At 37.6% G+C, this 24,908-nt stretch overlaps 1 protein-coding gene and 1 pseudogene across 1 annotated transcript in view; both read right to left on the bottom strand.

The window, feature by feature from the left end:
• Positions 1-24,908, bottom strand: part of PPM1E (protein phosphatase, Mg2+/Mn2+ dependent 1E) — a 216,711-nt gene that overhangs the window by 84,752 nt on the left and 107,051 nt on the right. The window lies entirely within an intron of this gene.
• LOC109256100 (40S ribosomal protein SA-like) lies at positions 15,112-17,144 on the bottom strand (annotated as a pseudogene).

Raw genomic sequence — 24,908 nt, 5'->3', positions numbered from 1 at the left:
CCAAAACTGAAACAGGAAGATATGGAAAATTTGAACAGACCCATAACCAGTAAAGAAATCCAATTAGTAACCAAAATCTCCCAAAAAAACAAGAGTCCAAGGGGGTGCCTGGGTGGCTCAGTCAGTTGAACATCCGACTTTGGCTCAGGTCTGATCTCACAGTTCGTGAGTTCGAGCCCTGTATCAGGCTCTGTGCTGATAGCTTGGAGCCTGGAGCCCACTTCAGATTCTGCGTCTTCCTCTCTCTCTCTCTCTCTGACCCTCTCTAGCTCACACTCTCTTTCTCTCTCTCAAAAATAAATAAACAACAAATATTTAAAAAAAAAAAAAAAAAAAAGAGTCCAGGGCCAGATGGCTTTACAAGGGAATATTACCAAACATTTAAGGAAGAGTTAACACCTATTCCCTTGAAGCTGTTCCAAAAAAAGACATGGAAGGAAAACTTCCAACGCTTTTTATGAAGCCAGCATTACCTTGGTTCCAAAACCAGACAAAGACCCCGCTAAAAAGGAGAACTACAGACCAATTTCCCTGATGAACATGGATGCAAAAATTCTCAACAAGACACTAGACAACCGGAATCAACAATACATTAAAAAAATTATTCACCACGACTAAGTGGGATTTATACCTGGGAGGCAGGGCTGGTTCAATATCCACAAAACAATGAATGTGATACATCACATCAATGAAAGAAAGGACAAGAACCACATGATCCTCTCAACAGATACAGAGAAAGCACTTGACAAAACACAGCATTCTTCCTTCATAAAATCCCTCAAGAAAGTAGGGATAGAAGGATCATACCTCAGTATCATAAAATCCATATATGAAAGACCCACTGCTAATATCATCCTCAATGGGGAAAAACTGAGAGCTTTCCCCCTAAGGTCAGGGACAAGACAGGGATGTCCACCCTTGACACTGTTATTCAACACACTATTAGAAGCCTTAGCCTCTGCCGTCAGACAACACAAAGAAATAAAAGGCATCCAAATTGGCCAGGAAGAGGTCAAACTTTCACTCTTTGCAAATGACATGATACTCTATATGGAAAACCCAAAAGATTCCACCAAAACACTGCCAGAACTGATCCATGAATTCAGCAGAGTTGCAGGATATAAAATCAACGCACAGAATCAGTTGCATTCCTATACACCAATAATGAAGCAACAGAAAGAGAAATCAAGGAATCAATCCCATTTACAATGCACCAAAAACCATAAAATACCTACGAATAAATCTAAGCAAAGAAGTGAAACATCTATACACTGAAAACTATAGAAAGCTTATGAAAGAAATGTAAGAAGACACAAAAAATGGAAAAATATTCCATGCTCCGGGATAGGAAGAACAAATATTGTTAAAATGTCAATATTATCCAAAGCAATCTACCTACTCAATGTAATACTGATCAAAATACCAGCGTTCTTCACAGAGCTAGAACCAACAATCCTAAAATGTGTATGGAACCAGAAAAGACTCCGAATAGCCAAAGCAATCTTGAAAAAGAAAACCAAAGCAGGATGCATCACAATCCTGGACTTCAAGCTATATTACAAAGCTATAACCATTAAGACAGTATGGTACTGGCACAAGAACCGACACTCAGATCAATGGAACAGAATAGAGAACCCAGAAATGGACCCACAAATGTATGGCCAACTAATCTTTGACAAAGCAGGAAAGAATATCCAATGGAATAAAGACAGTCTCTTCAACAAGTCGTGCTGGGAAAACTGGACAGCTATAGGCAAAAGAATAAACTGGACCACTTTCTTACACCATACATGAAAATAAACTCAAAATGGATTAAAGACCTAAATGTGGGACCTGAAACCATAAAATTCCTAGAAGAAAACATAAGCAGTAATTTCTCTGACACTGCCCTAAAAACATTTTCCTAGATATGCCTCCTCAGACAAGGGAAGCAAAAGCAAAAATAAAATATTTGGTCTGTACCAAAATACAAAGCCTTTGCACAGTGAAGGAAGCCATCAGCAAAATGAAAAGGCAACCTACTGAATGAGAGAAGATATTTGTAAATTATTCATCCAATAAAGTATTAATATCCAAAATATAAAAAGAACAACTCAACACCAAAATAATAATAGTAATAATATGTAATAACCCAATTAACAAATGGGCAGAGGACCTGAAAAGACAGTTTTCCAAAGAAGACCTGATTTCTAAAGCAATCATAAGATATTTAAAAAATAACATTCATCTGGGGGCACTTGGGTGGCTCAGTGAGTTGAGGATCTGACTCTTCATTTAGGCTCAGGTCATGATCCCAGAATTGTGGGTGCAAGCCTGTCAGGCTCCACACTGATCATGGGGCCTGCTTAAGATTCTCTCTTTCCCTCTGCCTATCTCCACTGCTCGCTCTCTCACGTGCACGCGCTCTCTCAAATAAATAAATAAATAAATAAATAAATAAATAACATTCATCTGATGATTTCTGGTTTTAAAAAAAATGCAGATTATGGGGCGCCTGGGTGGCGCAGTCGGTTAAGTGTCCGACTTCAGCCAGGTCACGATCTCGCGGTCCGTGAGTTCGAGCCCCGCGTCAGGCTCTGGGCTGATGGCTCGGAGCCTGGAGCCTGTTTCCGATTCTGTGTCTCCCTCTCTCTCTCTGCCCCTCCCCCGTTCATGCTCTGTCTCTCTCTGTCCCAAAAATAAATAAAAAAACGTTGAAAAAAAAAATTAAAAAAAAAATGCAGATTAGGCATATGCATTTACCTCTCCCCTTATAAAATAACAGCAAAATAAGCTACAGGGTTTAAATACACAAGGAAAAGGAAAACAGAAGAGAAGGCAAAGATGGATAAAATATTTCAATGTGTTTTTAGAAAAGGGAGAGCAATTGGAAGAGTGGTACCTGATTTATCAGGATGAGAGAAGCTATAATCTTAGGGGAATACTTGATGAAAACAGTCAATTCACCTTGCAAAGAACCTGGGAAACTCTTATACTTTGGAAGTACCAAGTAGGTGGAGAGGAAGAACAAAGTGAAAAACAAGATGACAGTCCATTGTGGGGAATAAGCTTAGGAATCTCTCGGGTTTACACCAATGAGTTAACAAGGCATAAAGAAACACAAAGTCACAGAAAGCTACCCAAGTTTGGATAAACCAGATTGCCATCCCAAGAACAGGGGGGTGCAAAGGCACCAAGAATAGGGAGGTACAAAGGCACCCCAAAATACAGAGGGGGTGCAGAGCCCCCCAGATAGAGAGGGAGGGGCAAAGGCCCAAAATAGGAATGGGTGCAAAGGTGGCCAGTACATACGTATATGAAATAAACAAGATTAGATATTCAGGGTGAAAATACCCCCAATTTAGTACTATAGCAGAAAAGCTGCTTTCACAGGAAGATAGGGCCAAGTTAGGTAAATTGGTGAACTGCTGGACTACGGACTGCTGCGCTGCAGGCAAAGCAGCCAGAGAGGAGAGGTTAACAAAAGAAAAGGTGCCTTGTTAACCCTGAGGTTACTCCCCCTATTTGTCTCATCCCCTAGACTAGCTAAGTTAAACAGACACGGTGCCTCCTGTCTGCTATTAACAACCATCTGCCTGGCACCAGTATTTTGTTTTATATTGATCCTAACCTCAAACACTGTATATCTTCAAAACCCCCATCTTCCCTCACGTCCCCAAGTTAATGTTCCCAGTTTCTTTGTCTCTTTGTACACCCATCACGTTTGTTAAGTCTTCTGATCTGAATAAATACGGGGCAAGGACCCTTATTCGGGGCTCTTGTCTTTTCCCAGACATTAGCCATCTCTCACTTTAATCCTGCATCCGCTCTTTTGATGGCCAAAAGAGAACTTTAGATTTAGAGTCTACGACAGTCCATGTGGGTGAAATGTTGATTCCCCTTCACCGTCCTACATACAGAATGGCGGCGGCTAAGTGCACACACTCCAGCCCTGGTGGGAGAATGGAAATTTATCCTCTAGAGATATTGAAAAGGAACATCTAGACTTGGAGACACCAGGCAGCATAGATAGTAGAGATGATATGGACTGAAAAGAAAAACATTTATTGAAATACTAAATCTTAGGATTAATTCCTCTAACCATTCCTCTACTCTATCCCACCCCTAATCCCAACTCCACCCCAGAACACTTGCATTTAATGCCCCAGGGAAAAAATGGAAAGGTCTTTTCTGGAGGAAATGAACAATCCTAGAGAAAAATCCTCCTCATAGTAACATATGGTCATGTCTCTATCCTAACATCCGAAAGTGAGGCTTACCTAAAATAAGTCTTCTTATTTCTAAAGAGTTTAATCAATCAGTTTAAAATATATACAAACCATCAAGGGTCATCAACTTGTGAGGAAATCATGAAAGATTAAAAGCAGGTATCATAAGAGCTATTTGGTATTTAAAATGATTGATGAAATAAGGCATTAAATAGAGATTACAAAAATCTTCAAGAAAGTAGAATTAAACAAGAAATGGAAAATCAAACAAAAGGTAAGATAGTTCAAGCATCAGTGTAGTGAGATTAACTTTTGACTAATAGGAGAATATCCAATGGAATAAAGACAGTCTCTTCAGCAAGTGGTGCTGGGAAAACTGGACAGCGACATACAGAAGAATGAACCTGGACCACTTTCTTACACCATACACAAAAAGAAACTCAAAATGGATGAAAGACCTCAATGTAAGACAGGAAGCCATCAAAATCCTCCTGGAGAAAGCAGGCAAAAACCTCTTTGATCTTGCCCGCAGCAACTTCTTACTCAACACGTCTCAGGAGGCAGGGGACACAAAAGCAAAAATGAACTACTGGGACCTCATCAGAATAAAAAGCTTCTGCACAGCAAAGGAAACAATCAGCAAAACTAAAAGCAAACGACAGAAAGGGAGAAGATATTTGCAAATGACATATCCAATAAAGGGTTAGTATCCAAAATCTAGAAAGAACTTATCAAACTCAACACCCAAAAAACAAATAATCCAGTGAAGAAATGGGAAAAAGACATGAATAAACACTTCTTCAAGGAAGACATCCAGATGGCCAACCGACACATGAAAAAATGCTCCACATCACTCATCATCAGGGAAATACAAATCAAAACCACAATGAGATACCACCTCACACCTGTCAGAATGGCTAACATTAACCACTCAGGCAACAACAAATGTTGGAGAGGATGCAGAGAAAGAGGATCTCTTTTGCACTGCTGGTGGGAATGCAAACTGGTGCAGCCACTCTGGAAAGCAGTATGGAGGTCCCTCAAAAAAACTAAAAATAGAACTACTCTATGACTCAGCAATTGCACTACTGAGCATTTATCTACAGGATACAGGTGTGCTGTTTCAAAGGGACACATGCACCCCCATGTTTATAGCAGCACTATCAACAATAGCCAAAGTATGGAAAGAGCCCAAATGTCCATCGATGGATGAATGGATAAAGAAGATGTGGTATATGTATATACAATGGAGTATTACTCGGCAATTGAAAAGAATAAAATCTTGCCATTTGCAACAACATGGATGGAACTGGAGGTTATTATACTAAGTGAAATTAGTCAGAGAAAGACAAAAATTATATGACTTCACTCATATGAGGACTTTAAGAGACAAAACAGATGAACATAAGGGAAGGGAAACAAAACTAATATAAAAACAGGGATGGGGACAAAACAGAAGAGACTCATAAATATGGAGAACAAACTGAGGATTACAGGAGGGTTTATGGGAGGGGGAATGGGCTAAATGGGTAAGGGCACTAAGGAATCTACTCCTGAAATCATTGTTGCACTATATGCTAACTAATTTGGATGTAAAAATAAAAAACAAGCTAAACAACAACAACAACAACAAATTTTGACTAATAGGAATTCCAGGAAAAGAGGACAGAAAAAAGAGAGGGGGAAAAAATAAGAGCAAATACTTATTAAGGGCATACTATATGTGACAGACATTGTTCTAAGTGCTTCAGATAATTTAAAATATGTTTAAGTTTAGTTATTTATTTTGAGAGAGAGAGAGCAGGGGAGGGGCAGAGAGAGAGACAGACAGAGAGAACCCCAAGCAGGCTCCGTGCCATTATTGTGCAGAGCCTAATGTGGGGCTCAATTCCATGAACCAGGAGATCATGACCTGAGCTGAAATCAAGAGTTGGTTGCTTAACCGAATGAGTCATCCAGCCACCCAGTGCTTTAAATAATTTTAATTAACTAATTAATTCTCTGGTTACTCTATGAGGTAGGTATTATTATATCCCCATCTTAAAGATGAAGAAAATTAGGAATGTAGAGGTTAATAGAATAGCTAGTAGGTGGCAGAGCCAGAGTTCAAACCCAAGCAGTCTGCTGCCATAACTCACACTCTCAACAACTATATACTGCTGTCTCTCTATCAAAGAAATAATATGAGGCACTGCATCCTGGGTCAGTGTAGCCATGGCAGCTTTTGTCCTTTCTGCCATGTCTGTGACTGCCTGTAGCCTTCGTGCCACCATCCTGGGTCCCCACACTGGCGGCAGCCCAGCCACTCAATATCACCCTGTGCCCCCCAGGGGCCTGTTTGAGGCCTGGGGCTTCGCGTTTGGCCTCGGTGGTCATGCAGGTTCCAGTTACACAGTTATACCACCAGTACAGTGATGAACCCCGTTGGTCATTAGAGGGAATCAAGGACTGTGTTCTTTACATCTTAAAACTGTATGACAAGATTGACCCTGAAAAGCTCTCAATAAATTCCCACTTTATGAGAGAGTTGGGCCTAGACAGTTTGGACCAAGTGGAGATTATCATGGTCATGGAGGACAAATTTGGGTTTGAAATTCCTGATACAGATGTTGAGAAGTTAGTATGTCCACAAGAAACTGAGATCACATTGCGGATAAGGAGGATGTACAGTAAAACCTTGGATTTTGAGTAACTTGTTCTGCGAGTGTTCTGCAAGACAAAGAAAACATTTCTAATAAATGTCTTGCAATACGAGTAGTATGTGATGCCGAATGTCACATGATCACCCCTGAGCCAATTGTTCTTCTCTCTCTCTCTCTCTCTCTCTCTCTCTCCCTCTCTCTCTCTCACTGCAGGATTGGGGGTGATCCCATGTTCTGATGCTTGGTCTGAGGCTGCAGTGTTTGGCAGAAATCAGTGATTTTTCAGAAGTTGCAAAGTGCCCACAACTGACGTGTATTTTTGGTCACTTCAAAGCACCTATGGACAGTCCTTTGCTTTTCCATACCAGAGTAGGTTTAGAAATCCTTTGCTTCATTCTAGGTCAGGCTGCCTGCAGGTAATGACCCTTTCCTCTGCTGCCTTATTGCCAGTTACATTAAATACAGCATATGACAGGAGTTTATTAATACTGTACTGTAGTAAACATCCATGTGAGCATATATAATGGCCCCTATGTAGAAAAAGATTCCACTGAGCCAATAGATAGCAGTGATTCCATTAGTGATAGTGAAAGTCATCCTACACAATAACCCTCCTCTCTCTTGTCTCCCTCACACCAGCCACGAAGGTTTTCAAAGCTAAGTGCAGGTTAATTTATTTTTCTTTATATTTTTTATTTTTTATTATACTACATACAGTATTTTAATCATTTTTATAGGAATATTTTTGAGTTGGCAACGAATCATCTGAGTTTCCATTATTTCTTATGGGGAAATTTGCTTTGATATATAAGTGCTTTGGATTAAAAACATGTTTAAAGAACGAATTATGCTAGCAAACCGAAATTATTTTCGGTTATGAATAAAATATCAGACGTCTTTTTTCTCTTAGAGAAGACTCAAAAGATGCTAGCAAGTGTCTGGAACTGAGAATGTGTTTTGGCATTATTGTTGCCTTTGACAGAGTAATTCTGTTTTGACTTGTATTTATTTTATTTTACTTCTTAAATTTTACTTAAATTCAAATTAGTTAACATAGAGTGTAGTCGTGGCTTCAGGAGTAGAACCCAGTTATTCATCCCTTACATCTGAACTCAGTGCTCTTTCAGAAAAGTATCTTCCTAAATCCCCATCACCATTTAAGCCATACCCCCACCCCCACCCCTCCATCAACCCTTAGTTTGTTCTCTGTATTTAAGAGTCTCTTATGGTTTACCTCCCTCTCTGTTTTTATCTTATTTTTCCTTCCCTTCCCCTATGTTCATCTGTTGAGTTTCTCAAGGAAAGCTTCCAAACTCATTCTATGAAGCCAGCATTACCTTGATTCCAAAACCAGAAAAAGACCCCACTAAAAAGGAGAATTACAAGCCAATTTCCCTGATGAACATGGATGCAAAAATTCTCAACAAGATACCAGCAAATCAAATTCAACAGTACATTAAAAATAATTCTTCACCATAATCAAGTGGGATTCATTCCTGGGTTTCAGGGTTGGTTCAATATTCTCAAATCAATTAACATGATACATCACATTAATAAAAGAAAGGATAAGAACCATATGATCCTTTCAATAGATGGAGAAAAAGCATTTGACAAAATACAGCATCCTTTCTTGATAAAAACCCTCAAGAAAATAGGGATAGAAGGAACATATCTTAACATCATAAAAGTCTTATATGAAAGGCCCATAGCTAATATCATCCTCAATGGGGAAAAACTGAGGGCTTTCCTCCTACAATCAGAACACAACAAGGATGTCCACCCTCACCACTGTTGTTCAACATAGTGTTGGAAGTCCTAGCCTCAGCAGACAACAAAAAGGAAGAAGTCAAACTTTCACTCTACATGTATCATGTCATCTGATACTCTACAGTGAAAACCTGAAAGACACCAAAAAACTGCTAGAGCTGATACATGAATTCAGCAAAGTCGCAGGATATAAAATCAATGGACATAAATCAGTCGCATTTCTATACACCAATAATGGAACAACAGAAAGTGGTATCAAGGAATCGATCCCAATTACAATTATACCAAAACCCATAAAATACTTAGGAATAAACCTAACCAAACAGGTAAAAGATCTGTACATTGAAAACTATAGAAAGCCTATGAAAGAAATTGAAGAAGACACAAAAAAATGGAAAAACATTCCATGCTAATGGATTTGAAGAACAAATGTTGTTAAAATGTCGATACTACCCAAGCAATCTACACATTCAATGCCATCCCAATCAAAATAACAGCATCCTAAACAATCCTAAAATTTGTATGGAACCACAAAAAAACCTGAATAGCCAAAGAAATGTTGAAAAAGATAACCAAAGCTGGAGGCATCACAATCCTGGACTTTAACCTGTATTACAAAGCTGTAACCATCAAGACAGTATGGTATTGGCAGAAAAACAGACACATAGATCAACAAAATGGAATAGAGAACCCAGAAATGGGCCTACACAAATATGGCCAATTGATCTTCAACAAAGCAGAAAAGAGTATCCAATGGGCAAAATAGACTTGTATTTAAATTGTCTGTTTTACCCTTTGAAAATAAATCTATAAAACCAGAAAAGAGAGAGAGAGAGAGAGAGAGAGAGAGAGAGAAAGAAAGAAAGAGAAAAAATAAGTGAGATTTCCAGGTTTAGAGGGCAAATTGAACACATTCAACTTGCTCCCTCCAGAAACCTTGCCAGGCAATGGTAAAGGGAATATTTTAAAATAATAACTGAAAGAGAGGAAGAAAAAAGGCGACACAAAGTAGATGATGGAGTGGCAACTGAAATAGCAGGACACAGAAAGCCAAGTCTTAAACCAACAGTGAGGAAAGCTGAGAACAAACCCAATATATACAAAAGAATCCTCTAAATAAACAAAAACCAGCCATACTAAGTACCTGTAGAACTGGGGGTAAGTGGCAAATGGAATGGATAAAATAAGAAAAACTGAGTGAAAGCTGTTTAAGAAGCTGGTGCATCCCTAGATGCCCCATTCCACACCTAGATGACTACCTTTCCCTAACTTCCCAATTTTGGCAGAAGTCTGCAGCTTTTTCCCTAAAGAGGATAAAACAGGCATCTCTTGATGAAGAGACACCAGAAACTGTTGAGGGCATAAGTACTATAGTAAAAAACAAGGGGATTAAGTGATTTTATACATAGGTTAATGCTGAATTCACAGATTAGCAGTTCTCCTCCCTGATTCTGTTGAACCAGACAGATGAAATGGAGTTAGGGTCAGAAGTTCCCCCAAACAAACAAACAAACAAACAAACAAACAAACAATACAATAAAGAAAAAGAAGACGAAGACAATGACGACAGAGTAGAAATAGTAGCAGTAGTAGTAGTTTCCCTAACAAATGACTCAACCAGATTATCCTACAATAAAAGTCAAATTTGACTTAAGGGGTGCCTGCGTGGCTCAGTCAGTTAAGCGTCTGACTTCGGCTCAGGTCACGATCTCACAGTTTGTGAGTTCGAGCCCCACATCGGGCCCTGTGCTGACAGTGTGGAGCCCACTTAAGATCCTGTCTCCCTTTCTCTCTGGCCCTCCTCCACTCATGCTCTGGCTCTCTCAAAAATAAAAATAAACATTAAAAAAAATCTTTAAAAAAATCCTCAAGGGGTGCCTGGGTGGCTCAGTGGGTTAAGCATCCAACTTCAGCTCGGGTCATGATCTGCCAGTTCGTGAGTTTGAGACCTGTGTCGGGCTCTGTGCTGACAGCTCGGAGCCTGAAGCCTGCTTCGGATTCTGTGTCTCCCTCTTTCTCTACCCCTAACCCACTCACACTCTGTCTCTGTCTCTCTCAAAAATAAATAAACATTAAAAAACAATTTAAAATAAAAAAATAAATCCTCAATATCTAAAACAGTATGTAAATATACAAAAATAGATTTGGAATGAAATATACCAAAATGGTGATTTCTTGATAGGGGAGTAAGTTGGGGGGGAGAGGGAAGCTTTTGCTTTTTATTGTATATATTTCCATTTTAAAACATTTTACAATGGGGGTGCTGGGTGGCTCAGTCGGTTAAGCGACTGACTTCAACTCATGTCATGATCTCACAGTTAGTGGGTTTAAGCCAGGCGTCGGGCTCTGTGTTGACAGCGAGGAGCCTGGAGCCTGCTTCAAGTTCTGTGTCTCCCTCTCTCTGCCCTTCCCCTGCTCATGCTCTCTCTCTCAAAAATAAAATAAAACATTAAATTTTTTTTTAAAAAAGCTTTTACAATGAACATATTTTCATCTATTACATTCGTGCAATTTTTCTAAAGATTTTATTCATCTAGGAGCAGCTGGCATGGTTCAGTTGGTTGAGCACCCGGTCAACTCTTGATTTTGACTCAGGTCATAATCCCAGGGTCATGGGATCCAGCCCCATGTCCTGTTCTGCACTGCGTCCTGAGCATGGAGCCTGCTTAAGATTTTTCTCTCTCTCTCAAAATAAAAATTTTTGTAAATGCTTTAAAGATTTTATTTTTCTACACCCAACACAGGGTTCGAATTCACAACCCCAAAATCAAGAGTCACATGCTCCACCGACTGAGACAGTGAGGTGCCTCCATTTGTGTAATTTTTAAAAAATGTTTATTTATTTTGAGAGAGAAACTGAGTAGGGAAGGGTTGAGAGAGAGAGACAGAGACAGAGACAGAGAGAATCCCAAGCAGGCTCTGCACTGACAGCATGGAACCCACTGATGAGCTCGAAGCCACAAACCATGAGATCATGACCTGACCTGAAATCAAGAGTCAGTCGCCCAACATACTGAGCCACCTACGTGCCCCTGTGTTAATTTTTTAAAGAGAGAAAAGAAAGGGAAGAAGTGAAAGGAAAATAAAAATGGACTGGTATAATAGTAGGTGGGGAATATTTTCTTTAATTAATTAGAATCTCAAAAACAAGACTAATAATGATTTTACTTGCTGTGTAATATTCTACTTGATGAGGACATTAAAGTCACCACCAAAGCACTTAAGACAATAAAATCTACAGAAAGTGAAATATGTATTTTATATATATTACGTATATATTTCTTAATAACCAAAAATAGTAGACTATTACCAACTTAAAAAAAAAAAACAACTCTTGCACAACAGAATCAGAAGAGAAATTTTCTCTTAACAATTATGCTTTTAAGAAGTCTGCAATTCTAGCCAAAAGATTACATATTCAGGAGATATCACCAGATTCTTTCCTAAAAAATTATCACAGACTCTCACTGCTCTATTCTGGCAAAGTACTTATGTTTACACTTCTTTTGTGTAAAACCCTGCAGGAATCTTCATATTCCTGATCCTGTTGATTAAGAAAATACTAACCTCCCATTTAAGTCGAAGACTACTGAAAATGTTGAAACCCAAATCTTTTTAAAAGTTAATTTATTTCAGTGCCTAACTTTGTTTTCTTAAATGATAACCTAATTTTAGATTTTAAACATATGGTCAAAAATTAAAGGTAACAGTAAAACATTACAAGTAGTATTTTGTTTCAAAGATATTAAAAATAATAAGTACATTTAAAATATTTTCTGGTGTGCCTAGGTGGCTCAGTCAGTTGAGTGCCTGATTCCTGGTTTTGGCTCAGGTCATGATCTCAGAGTCATGGGATTGAGCCTCGAGTTGAGCTCCATACTGAGTGTGGAGCCTGCTTAAGATTCTCTGTCTCTCTCTTCCTCTCTCTCTCTCTCTCCCTCTGCCCCTTTCTTCTGCTCATGCTCTGCTCTAAAATAAAAACAAAATAATCATAAAATAAAATTCTTTCAAAGTGTGTTTCTAATTCTGTGAGTAAGTCCTTGGATGCACCTTTTGCAACATAATCAGAATATTCAGTTAAGATCTCCCACTAAAAATTTGTACAAAGAGTAAAACTAAGTAGCTGAAAAGCATTTTAGTTCCTAGCTGCCAAATTCCAGAGTCTAGATTATTGCAGGAACATCCTGCTGTCATCTCTATCTAGCAAGAGTTCTGAAGGAAAAAGGAGAAAAACATGTTGAAAGATGGGGAAAATAAAATCATTATAGTTTGGCACCTTTTTTGGATAAGTCATCAGTTTCATGTCACCATTTCTTCATTTAGCAGCGATATTCGACTGAATTACTAAAAAGAAGAAATAAATATCATCTGTAACTTTTTTCCCCAACTTTGAGCAGCAAAAGTCAGTTTTCATAAATATTTTCAAAACTATATTTGAGGGGCACCTGGGTGGCTAGTCGGTTAAGCGGCCGACTTCGGCTCAGGTTATGATCTTGCAGTCCGTGAGTTTGAGCCCCGCTTCGGGCTCTGTGCTGACCCTCAGAGCCTGGAGCCTGTTTCAGATTCTGTGTCTCCCTCTCTCTCTGACCCTCCCCTGTTCATGCTCTGTCTCTCTGTCTCAAAAATAAACGTTAAAAAAATTAAAAAAACAAAAAAACAAAAAAAACTATACTTGATGACTCTCTAAACGGATCTTAAACTCCTAAAATATTCTTAGTTTCCAAATGATTACTTGATCTGTGTTTTCCATTTGTATTTTCCCCCTAGGTAGCAGATTAAGATCTTTTCCTGAATTTAGTAAATTGACGACTTGCTTGGCATATTTCTCATAACAAATACAAATAAGTAATCTAAAGTCACTCTTTCCTTATTTGGAAGTTTGGCCACAAGAAATGATTCCCCCTTTCAAACTTTTATTTCTTATTTTACTTTTGATAATAGCTTCACTGATATATATATAATTCACATATCAAACTCTTTATTTATAGTTCTACTTACTATAATCTTTCAATTACCATCTAACCATTAATAACAAAATCTCTCTCAATTTTTCTGTTTGTAAACTGTTACCCCTAAGAAAACTAGGAGTTAAAGAAAAATGTTTATTTATTTATTTTTATGGGGGGGGGCAGAGAGAGAGGGAGAGAGAGAATCTTAAGCATCTTAATTAAGATTAAGAATCTTAATCTTAAAAATCCTAAAATATGGATGCCTGGGTGGCTCAGTCATTTAAGTGTCTGATTTCAGTGTAGGCGATGGGTCATGATTCGCGGTCACGATCTCACAGTTCATGAGTTTGAGCCCCACATTGGGCTCTATGTTGACAGCTCAGAGCCTGGAACCTGCTCTGGATTCTGTGTCTCCCTCTCTCTCTGTCCCTCCCCTGCACTCACTGCATCTCTCACTCTCCCTCAAAAATAAACATTAAAAAAAATCCTAAAATAAATTTAAAAAGAAACTTTTAAAATACAATTTGTTGAAAAATTGAGGTTTCCTATAATACAGGCCAAAGAACTCCCAGCAATCTGTAAAATCATTGTGAAGATGTATTTATCTCTTTGGTGGGGAAGTGATAAGTTTAGAAATATAACATGTGAACCAGCTATTTATTCCTTGAAAAATAGGAATTAGAAAATTTAAAAAGCAGTATCTTGATTTTCCATTTTTCTTTTCCTTTAGAAAAATCTCACCCTTTTCATTAACAATGGAGAATATGCTTCACATTCCCTAATGATGTCCCAAAGCTACTTGTGTTGGTTATGCAAATAGTTTTACTATATGGTCAAATTTTAAAAGGCAAAACATAACTATTTAAAATATCTTAAGTTCAAATACTATAGATTTTACAATAATGTGTAGTAATTTAATTCAACATGCACATATTTCATTTAGAAGATATATTTTAATCAACCACTGTTAAAATCTAATAATTTAGGTTAAAATCTAAAATTTTACAAACCTATCTTCAGCTTTCTCAATCATTATAATGTCCTAATTATCTTCAATCTTTTGATTTAGTATCAGTTTCTGACTTATTCTATAAGTAAAAAATTTAAATTTTAATTCCTTACATTTCAGGAAGAAGACTAGAAATAACAACCTACCCATTAACGAACAAATATTTTAAGTTTGCCAGTATTTCACAATTTTCTGTGAAAAGATCAAGAAATATATCACTATATCATTATAGCAGATTTCAAAATACTAGTCTCAGATTACAGAATTCCCTACCTACTGACATTTTGGTTATCTGTAGAAAAGCCAAAACCTGCAAGCAACATGGCAATTAAATACAGGAAAATGTTTCTGAAAGAAAGAAAGGAAGAAAAAAGTTTCCTAATTTTCTGATAAAATAAAGACCATAGTCTTTTGTTTATAAATACAAGGAAAATGTTCTGAAACTCAATTAAAAAGTTAAGGATAATAAAAATAACATTCCTTCAAAAATTAATCAAGATTGTAGAAATTTTACCTTATATAAATTGTCTCTACATACAAATATGAAATTTTATTCTTGGAGATGAAACTTTTTTTTTATATATAAGTAGGATCCATGCCCAACATGGGGCTTGGACTCACAACCTTAAGATTGAGAGTCTCATGCTCTACCAACTGAGCCAACCAGATATCCACTATTCTTGGAGATGAAATCTTATAGAACATGCTATAAACTACAATGCACTTGCTAGTAAATGAATAGCATTTTGAGTGCTTCCCAAAGGCAAAAACAAAACTTCTGAAGCAAAATAAAAACTCATGTTCATAATATTTTTTTCCCAACTTTTAAAAGCTGCTTAGTTTTTGTCATCAACCTTATTTCCATTTTGTTTAAGAGTTTGTGGAAGAACAGCTTAAGACCACTCAGTTGTTGTTCTTGCCTATTTAGTGGCCTGAGCAGTGGAAGCTGCAGATCAGTCTTCAGTGGCAGGCTGAACATTCCAGTCTTTAGTAGAGAACTGTTCTGTAGGCAGAGAGGGCACCTCTACACCTTCATACCAGTCAACTGCTTCCAAGTCCAGGAGCAGCCCATTCACCTTTAAGTTCCTCCTTGGTCACAGCCTCTTCAGCAGCAGGGTGCTCTTTGTTTTCAGTCTCTTTAGGATCTCTGGAGAAGTAGACATTAGGCATGACTTCCCACGGGTGTTCATGGGAGACAGTGCCACACATGCACACAATTTCCCAGGCCAGCATCTACCATATCACACCCAATGAGTGAGCTCCCTTGTTGCAAGGGATGTCAGTATCTACACAGCACAGAAGAAAGTCTGTGTTACACCAAGCAATGGTAGGCATATTAACAAAAGACACTGTGGCGGAGGCTGGTGGTCAGCCTTGGGATCAATAACCTCTGGAAGTCTTGGCTCCCAGAAGGCTATCTGGATCTGATTAATGGAGGTTCTAGGAGTGAAGTGGCCAGCAACAGCAATGGCTCCAATGGCAGCAGCAAACTTCACCACAGCTTGCTGGCCCGTATTCCAGAATGACAGGACACTGACATCAGCCGAGTTTTCAACTGTACCAAAGGCATGAGCTGCCAGTGGAAGCCATCACTTTTCCTTTTGTAGATGTATTGTTCCACTTGGAAGTCGAGGTTCCTACTGCAAGGAATTTGAGGACATTCTCCTTTACTTGCTGAACATCAAGGACTCCAAACATTGTGAAATTTTCCCTTTAAGTTATGAATGGAACCCAGAACATTATATGGGTAGTGCAGACAGGGCATAATACATTTAAATCACAAGCCATAGCACTCATTATGCAGTTTAACAAGATATAACCTCTCAACAAATGAAAAACATAAACTCTTTATTTTTTGTAGAGATGTAAAGTCATCGGTACTCCATGGAGTCACTCTATTCAGATGAGGTCTTTGTACAACAGTTCTCATTAATGACAGTGCAGATGTGCTGGCATCCTAGGAATTTTTCATTAAGATTCAAACTAGCTGCATCCTATCTCATGGGTCTCTTCTTTGATGAGCTGCATTTTCCTCCTTGCTTGTACTATCTATGGTATTAGTAATAATTAGAACTAAATCAGATTTAATTACAGTAACTTTCAAATAAGGTACTAAATATAGTTCTTTGTTCAGTCAACTGTGTCCATAAAAATCACAGGCATGTTTAAAACAAGATACACAGAATTCTATTAAATTATGTTCTGGGAGAATTGATTATAATTTTAGCAAAATGAACTTTGTTCTGCCACATGGGTCTCAAAATGGCAATACCTGAAACACTGATTTACAGGTATAGTGTATACAGTACCTGTTCATTTTGAAAGCATAAAAAAGTATTGCTTCTATTAGTACCAAGCAAAGAAAGATCAAAGTAAATTTGATCAGGTTCAGCCAAGTGCAAGAAAGGAAAACCCTCTGACTCACGTTTTTACACAGCCCTCAATGTGTCAATTTAAAGCTTACTTTCTTCTTTTTTAAATTTTAATTCCAGTATAGTTAACATATAGTGTTCTATTAGTTTCAGGGTATACAATATAGTGATTCAACAATTCTATGTATCACCCAGTGCTTATCTGATGTGTGCACTCCCTAATCCCCATCACCTATTTCACCCATCCCCCCCCCCACCTCCACTCTGGTAAACATCATTTTGTTCTCTATAGTTGTCAGTTTCTCAGTTTGACTCTCTATGTCCTTTGTTTGTTTGTTTTCTTAAATTCCACATATGAGTGAAATCATATGGTATTTGTCATTATATTCTCTAGCTCCATCTATGTCATTGCAAATGGAAGATTTCATTCTTTTTTATGGCTAAATAATATTCCATTGTGTGTGTGTATACACAATAAGATGTGGTATACACAATAAATAAGGTGTGTATACACAATAAGATAAATAAATATCTTATTTATCAATTTATCACACACCTTATTTATCAATTAATGTATCATTGCACACTTGGGCTGCTTCCATAGTTTGGCTATTATAAATAATGTTGCAAATAGGGGCACCTGGGTGGTCAGTTGGTTATGCATCCCACTCTTAACATCAGCTCAGGTCATGATCTCAAGTTTCATGAATTCAAGCCTCGCATTGGGCTCTGCACTGACAGTGTGGAGCCTGCTTGGGATTCTCTATCTTTCTCCCCCTCTCTCTCTGTTCCTCCCCAACTTGTGCACTCTCTTTTTCTCAAAATAAATAAATAAACCTTATAAATAAATAAATAAACCTTATAAATAAATAAATAAATAAATAAATAAATAAATAAATAAATAATCTGCTATAAATTGCAGGGTATATGTAACCCTTTGAACTAATGTTTTTGTATTTTTAGGTAAATATCCAGTAGTGCAATTACTGGATCGTATGGTAATTCTATTTTTAACTTTTTGGGAAACTTCCATACTGTCTTCCAGAGTGGCTGCACCAGTTTGCATTCCCATCAGCGGTGCAAGAGGGCTCCTTTTTCTCCACAACCTCATCAACACTTGGTGTTTCTTATGTTTTTGATTTTAGCCATTCTGACAGGTATGAGGTGATATCTCATTGTGGTTTTTATGTGTATTTCCCTGATGATGAATGATGTTGAGCAGCTTTTCATGTGTCTGTTGGCCATCTGCATGTCTTCTTTGGAGAAATGTCTGTTCATGCTTCTGCCCCCCCCCCTTTTTTTTTTAGTTATCAGAATATAATGTTATTAGACTTGGAAGATAAAAATGTTACAAACATTTCTGAGTTGGAGATAAAATCTTAGTAAAATGAACAAAAATAATGATACATTCCATGCCTCATTCTTAATTCTATTGTTTCATTTGGGGTGGGAGAGTGGGGGGGTGAAGAGGAAGTATTGGCAAAAGCATACACTTCAGTAAAAGAATCAAAAATTCATATAATGAATGCCACCATTGTATCACTACAGTTTCAATGTAAAAATGTCCCTCCACCCCACAAAACATAAAAATGTGGTTTTTTTTAAGGTATTTTTCTCTTTTGGCACAAGAAAGCTACAAAGAATAAATGACATACTATGTTTCGCGTAATTGTTTACTTAATTGTAATACTATGTAAAAATATGATAATAAACATTACTGCTCAAGAAAAAAAAAACCCAAACATTTAGTGTTACTTCTTGTTTCTTCTATCTGGGACCTCAGCAGTCAGATCACAAGACTCCTTTCTCAAGACCCACCCAAAGCTTCTCATCCAACTTTGAATAAAGCACAAACTGTTCAGATCTCCCTAGCCAGCTTCTCCAACATCAACCCTACTCTCTTCCATCCTTTGTTCCTATCCTCATACTTACTAAATTCCAGAGCCTAATTTAGATGAGTCAAGCATGCTGAAAAACAAACAAATGGATAAACAAAAAGTAAATATGCTGGAGGTAGTCAAAGTATGCACACTGATTATTTTCAATAGACAGGTTTCCTATTAGCTTTTGCCTGGATCCATTCAGGTTCTGTCTCGTGTTATAGCCTCCAGTTCATTCTGTCAAATGACTGAATGTAATTGAGGACTTAGTGTGGGAAGCAGATTAACCCAGCCTTTGCCATTACTCTCCAAGGTGAGTGAAAATGGCCTGTTTGGCTTTTGACTAATCTTTTTTATTTTATTTTTTTTATTTTTTAAAATTTACATCCAAATTAGTTAGCATATAGTGAAACAATGATTTCAGGGGTAGATTCCATAATGCCCCTTACCCATTTAGTCCATCCCCCCTCCCACAAACCCTCCAGTAACCCTCAGTTTGTTCTCCATATTTATGAGCCTCTTCTGTTTTGTCCCCCTCCCTGCTTTTATACTAGTTTTGTTTCCCTTCCCTTATGTTCATCTGTTTTGTCTCTTAAAGTCCTCATATGAGTGAAGTCATATGATTTTTGTCTTTCTCTGACTAACTAATTTCACTTAGCATAATACCGGTACTCCAGTTCCATCCACGTTGTTGCAAATGGCAAGATTTCATTCTTTTCAATTGTCGAGTGATACTCCATTGTATATATATATACCACATCTTCTTTATCCATTCATCCATCAATGGATGTCCATGTCAATGGACATTTGGGCTCTTTCCACACTTTGGCTATGGTTGATAGTGCTGCTATAAACGTGGGGGTGCATGTGTCCCTTCGAAACAGCACACCTATATCCCGTGGATAAATGCCTAAAAGTGCAATTGCTGGGTCGTAGGTAGTTCTATTTTTAATTTTTTGAGGAACCTCCATACTGTTTACAAGAGTGGCTGCACCAGCTTGCATTCCCATTCTGCCCACTTTTTAATCAGATTATTTGCTTTTTGGGTACTGAGTTTTGTAAGTTCTTCATAGATTTTGGATACTCTTTATCAGATATGTCACTTGCTAGTATCTCCCCCCATTCTGTAGGTTGTCTTTTAGGATTTTTTTTATTGTTTCCTTCGCTGTACAGAACTAAAGCCTACTTTCTTGCATAGGCTCTTTTCCTCAAATTTTTTTCAAAGCTGCCTGCTGCTACTTAGACAAATTAATATGGATACAAAGAGTGTACATTATTTGACACAATAAAGCTAGTTACTGACCTACTTGGTGAAAAAATGTTGTTTCTCAAGTTCATCACGCTATGTTAATTTACTAATCTAAAATCTACAGAGAAGTCTTTCAGACCTCCTATTTTTATGTTTATAATTTGATAAGTTAAAGGCAGTTCTATTGTTTTTAGAAATAATAATTTTATGAGTTAGAAGGACACACACCAAATTCAAAAGAAGTTGCCTCTTATGAACAGAAGGGAATGTGACAAAGATAGGCAGAGGGAAGATAAAGGGTACTTTAGCCTTATCTATTCATGCTTTATTACTTTTATACAAAATATTTAAAATTTGAAATTTCTCAAAATAAAAATTTAATTTAAAAAATGTAGGAACTGGGGCACCTGGGTGGCTCAGTTGGTTAAGCATCCGACTTTGGCTCAGGTCATGATCTCACTGCTTGTGAGTTTGAGCCCAGCATGGAGCTCTGTGCTGACAGCTCAGAGCCTGGAGCCTGCTTTGGATTCTGTGTCTTCCTCTCTCTCTGCCCATCCCCGGCTCATGCTCTCTCTCTCTCTCAAAAATAAATAAAACATTAAAAAAAAATTGTTAATGTAGAAACTCAAAATAATTCCTTATCATAGCCATCTAATCTCCTCTACATAGGCTATCTAAGAAATTGCAATGTACAGAGCTTCCAATAGTGAAAGGCCAGTTATTTTCTCTTCTACATCTTTAAAAGTCCCAATTATCCAATAAGTCACTAAGAAAATACCCAAAGGCTCTCTCAGGTAGTCCAAATCAGGTGATTGTAACTGTATCTCTGAGGTCCAGAATCCACTTCTACCTAAATTAATGACATGTTCATATAAATGAATATTACGGAATGAACACTTTGGCACAATTCACCTTAAACTCTCAGACACAAATTATTAAGATTTCTGTAACTATTAGAATCTTGACAGAACTCTCAAAGCTACATAATCAGTCATAAAATTATAAAACATAAATCTATTTGTTCTTCAATAATGGGAGACAGTATACAAATGGACAATGACCATACAAAATAACAGAACTCTGTCCTACAATCTCTTCAGCAACCAGTTGGAAAAGCCAATCACAACCTCTGCAGCAATCAGCCTAGAAGAGTCAGGATTTTGTTAATGACTGCCAGCTCTTCCCTACCACCCCCCTTTTTTTTTGTCACCAGCCCACACACCAACCCCACATGATTTCAACTTGGAGACCAACCAGAGAAATACAAATATGTTCCCCAAACCACTTACCTAAGATGCCTGGCTTCTACTTATCCTATCCTACTGAGCTTACCCAAGCTAAAAATCTCCAATCCGTCTCCTTTTTTTTCACCATAAAACTTGCCCGCTCCCCTTTCAATCTGCCAAATGCAACGAATGATAACAACTGACTTTCTTGTTATTGCAAACTCTGAATATATAGCCAGTTTGTTCTCATTTTGGATGATTTTTATTTATACAGCAAGTGTAAAAATTGCGCAAAAACAAAGATAAAGCTATAACACTATGAGTACTTTATTCTAATCCAACCAAGATCACACCTCAGTTTGGCCGTTTCTACCTTAGCTATTGTTCTGTTTTTCAGTCAGTATACCAGTACCAATTTACTATTTTTGATAATTTTTTCCATCACTTTGAAAACAAATTTTGTATTCTCCTTTAACATTTGGTATTTCTTTCTTTCTTTTTTTTTTTAAATTTTTTTTTTGACGTTTATTCATTTTTGAGACAGAGAGAGACAGAACATGAACGGGGGAGGGGCAGAGAGAGAGAGAGGGAGACACAGAATCTGAAACAGGCTCCAGGCTCTGAGTGGTCAGCACAGAGCCTGACGCGGGGCTCGAACCCACGGACCGCGAGATCGTGACCTGAGCCGAAGTCGGCCGCTTAACCGACTGAGCCACCCAGGCGCCCCTAACATTTGGTATTTCTAACATAAGTTGGGAAAGTTTCTTTCTAGGGAACTATGAAAACAATAACCAAAGAAAAGACTGCTATATTCTAGAAAAACAGTAATACTGATGATATAAATTGTAACTAAATAGTGCAGCAAAATATCTGCTATCCTTCTATGACTACATCCACAGAAAATGTCAGAAGGTGATTGCTAACTTTTCTTGATATTGAAGAGAAAGTAGACCAACCTACAAAGAATTATGAAAATTTATCTGTAGTAAATTGGAATTGTTTTGCATAAAATGTGAGTTTAGTTCTATGATAGCATAACTAATGTGAAAGGAAAATTTAATGGTTTTATAAGAAAGGTTAAGAAGAGGAATAGGGAGTATTAAATTCTCCATCACATCACATCTTTTGGATCTGGTAATAATAAAGATTCTTAAGGAAGTTTTAAAAAATACCAATAAGTTCTCAATTCTTTGTGTGACATTACTTATATACCCAAGAAAGGAATGAAAAAAATTTCTAAATATTGTTGGAGGCACATGTAACATGTAGAAAGCAGCATCTATACTAAACACATTGGATGAGGTTTTACCATAAGTTATTTGTTAGGATAGTGGAACTTCCAGAAATTATTAAAACAATTGAAGTTTATGGCCCACTAATCTTTGACAAAGAAAAGAATATCCAATAGAAAAAAAGACAGTCTCTTCTTTAGCAAATGGTGTCGGAAAAACTGGACAGTGACATCCACTTTCTTACACCATACACAAAAATAAACTCAAAATGGATGAAACACCTAAACACAGGACAGGAAGCCATCAAAATTCTAGAGGAGAAAACAAGTAACAACTACTTTGACCTTGGCCGCAGCAACTTCTTACGTGACATGTCTCCAGAGGCAAGGGACACAAAAGCAAAAATGAACTATTGGTATCTCATCAAGATAAAACGCTTCTGCACAGTGAAGGAAACAATCAGCAAAACTAAAAAGCAACCAATGGAATGGGAAAAGACACGTGCAAACGACATATCACATAAGGGTTAGTATCCAAAATCTAGAAAGAACTTATCAAACTCAACACCCAAAATACAAATAATCCAGTGAAGCAATGGGCAAGAGACATGAAATAGACACTTTTCTAAAGAAAACATCCAGATGGCTAACAGACACATGAATAGATGCTCACATTACTCATCATCAGGGAAATAAAAATCAAAACCACAATGAGATACCACCTCACACCACCTGTCAGAACAGCTAAAATGAACAACAACGCAGGCAACAACAGGTGTTGGCAAGGATGCGGAGAAAGAAGAACCCTTTCACTCCTGGTGGGAATGTAAACTGGTGCAGCCACTCTGGAAAACAATATGGAGAGTCCTCGAAAAAATAAAAATAGAACTGCCCTATGACCCAGCAATTGCACTACTAGGCATTTATCCAAAGGATACAAAAATGCTGATTCGAAAGGGCACGTGCACCCAATGTTTATAGCAGTACTATCGACTATAGCCAAAGTATGGAAAGAGCCCAAATGTCCATCAACTGACAAATGGATAAAGAAGATGTGGTATGTACATACAATGGAATATTACCTGGTGATCAAAAAGAATGAAATTGTGCCATTTGCAACAGTGTGGATGGAATTAGAATGTATTATGCTAAGCGAAATAAGTCAGAAAGACAAATATTATATGATTTTACTCATACATGGAATTTAAGAAACAAAACAGATGAACAAAGGGGAAGGAAAGCAAAAATAAGATAAAAACAGAGAGAGACAAACTACAAGAGACTCTTAAATACAGAGAACAAACTGAGGGTTGCTGGTGGGGTGTTGGGTGGGGGGATGGGTTAAATGAGTGATGGGCAGTAAGAAGGGCACTTGTTGGGATGAGCACTGGGTGTTATATGTAAGTGATGAATCACTAAATTCTATTCCTGAAATCATTATTATCCTATATGCTAACTAACTTGGATTTAAATAAAATTTAAAAAAAGTAGGGGTGCCTGGCTGGCTCGGTTGGTTAAGAATCTGACTTCAGTTCAGGTCATGATCTCAAGGTTCATGGGTTCAAGCCCAGTGTCGGGCTCTGTACTGACGGCTCAGATCCTAGAGCCTGCTTCAGAGTCTGTGTCTCCCACTCTCTCTGGCCATCCTCTGCTCGCACTCTGTCTCTCTCTCTCTCTCTCAAAATGAATAAACATTAAAAAAATAATTTAAATAAAATTTTAAAAAATTTAAAAAGCTGTTGTAACCTCCCCCCCCAAAAATAAAAATAAATAATTAAACAACTGAAGTTTTATAATTGATTTTTTTAAACCACAAGTGGCCAGAGCATTGAATGATTTGCCGACATTTTAAATTTTTTACCTTTTTAAAAAAACATCTATTATGTGCTGTCCCAGGAAATATTACAAAAGAGCTTCAGAACAGAACTCCAGGCATTCACCTGTATAGTTTACAATTTGGATCTTTAGGTCCTAATTTATAAGTATTTCCTAAAACTTGTCACTAGGGATGTCTGGGTGGCTCAGTCAATTAAGAAGCCAGCTTTGGTTCAGGGCATGATCTCATAGTTTATGAGTTCGAGCCCTGCACAGGCTCTGCACTGGCAGTATGGAGCCTGCTTGGGATTCTCTCTCTCTCCCTCTCTTTCTGCTCCTCCCTGACTTGTTTGCTCTCAAAATAAATAAACTAAAAAACAACAACAAAACTTGTCACTAGGATTATTATCCTTTCTTCACATAGCAGCCAGAGTTGTCCTCTTAAAATGTAAATCAGATCATATTACTTCCTTGCTTAAAAAAAGAAAAAAAATCCAAACTCTTATGGAAGTCACAAAGGCCCTATGAGGGTCTGAAATGGCTCCTGCCTAACTTCTCCA

Source organism: Panthera pardus, unplaced genomic scaffold (assembly GCF_024362965.1).
Source record: "Panthera pardus isolate Hobbes unplaced genomic scaffold, ASM2436296v1 HiC_scaffold_3, whole genome shotgun sequence".
Classification (NCBI taxonomy): Eukaryota; Metazoa; Chordata; class Mammalia; order Carnivora; family Felidae; genus Panthera; species Panthera pardus.
Note: the sequence above shows the minus strand (reverse complement) of the source record. Positions and strands in the feature narration are given on the sequence as shown.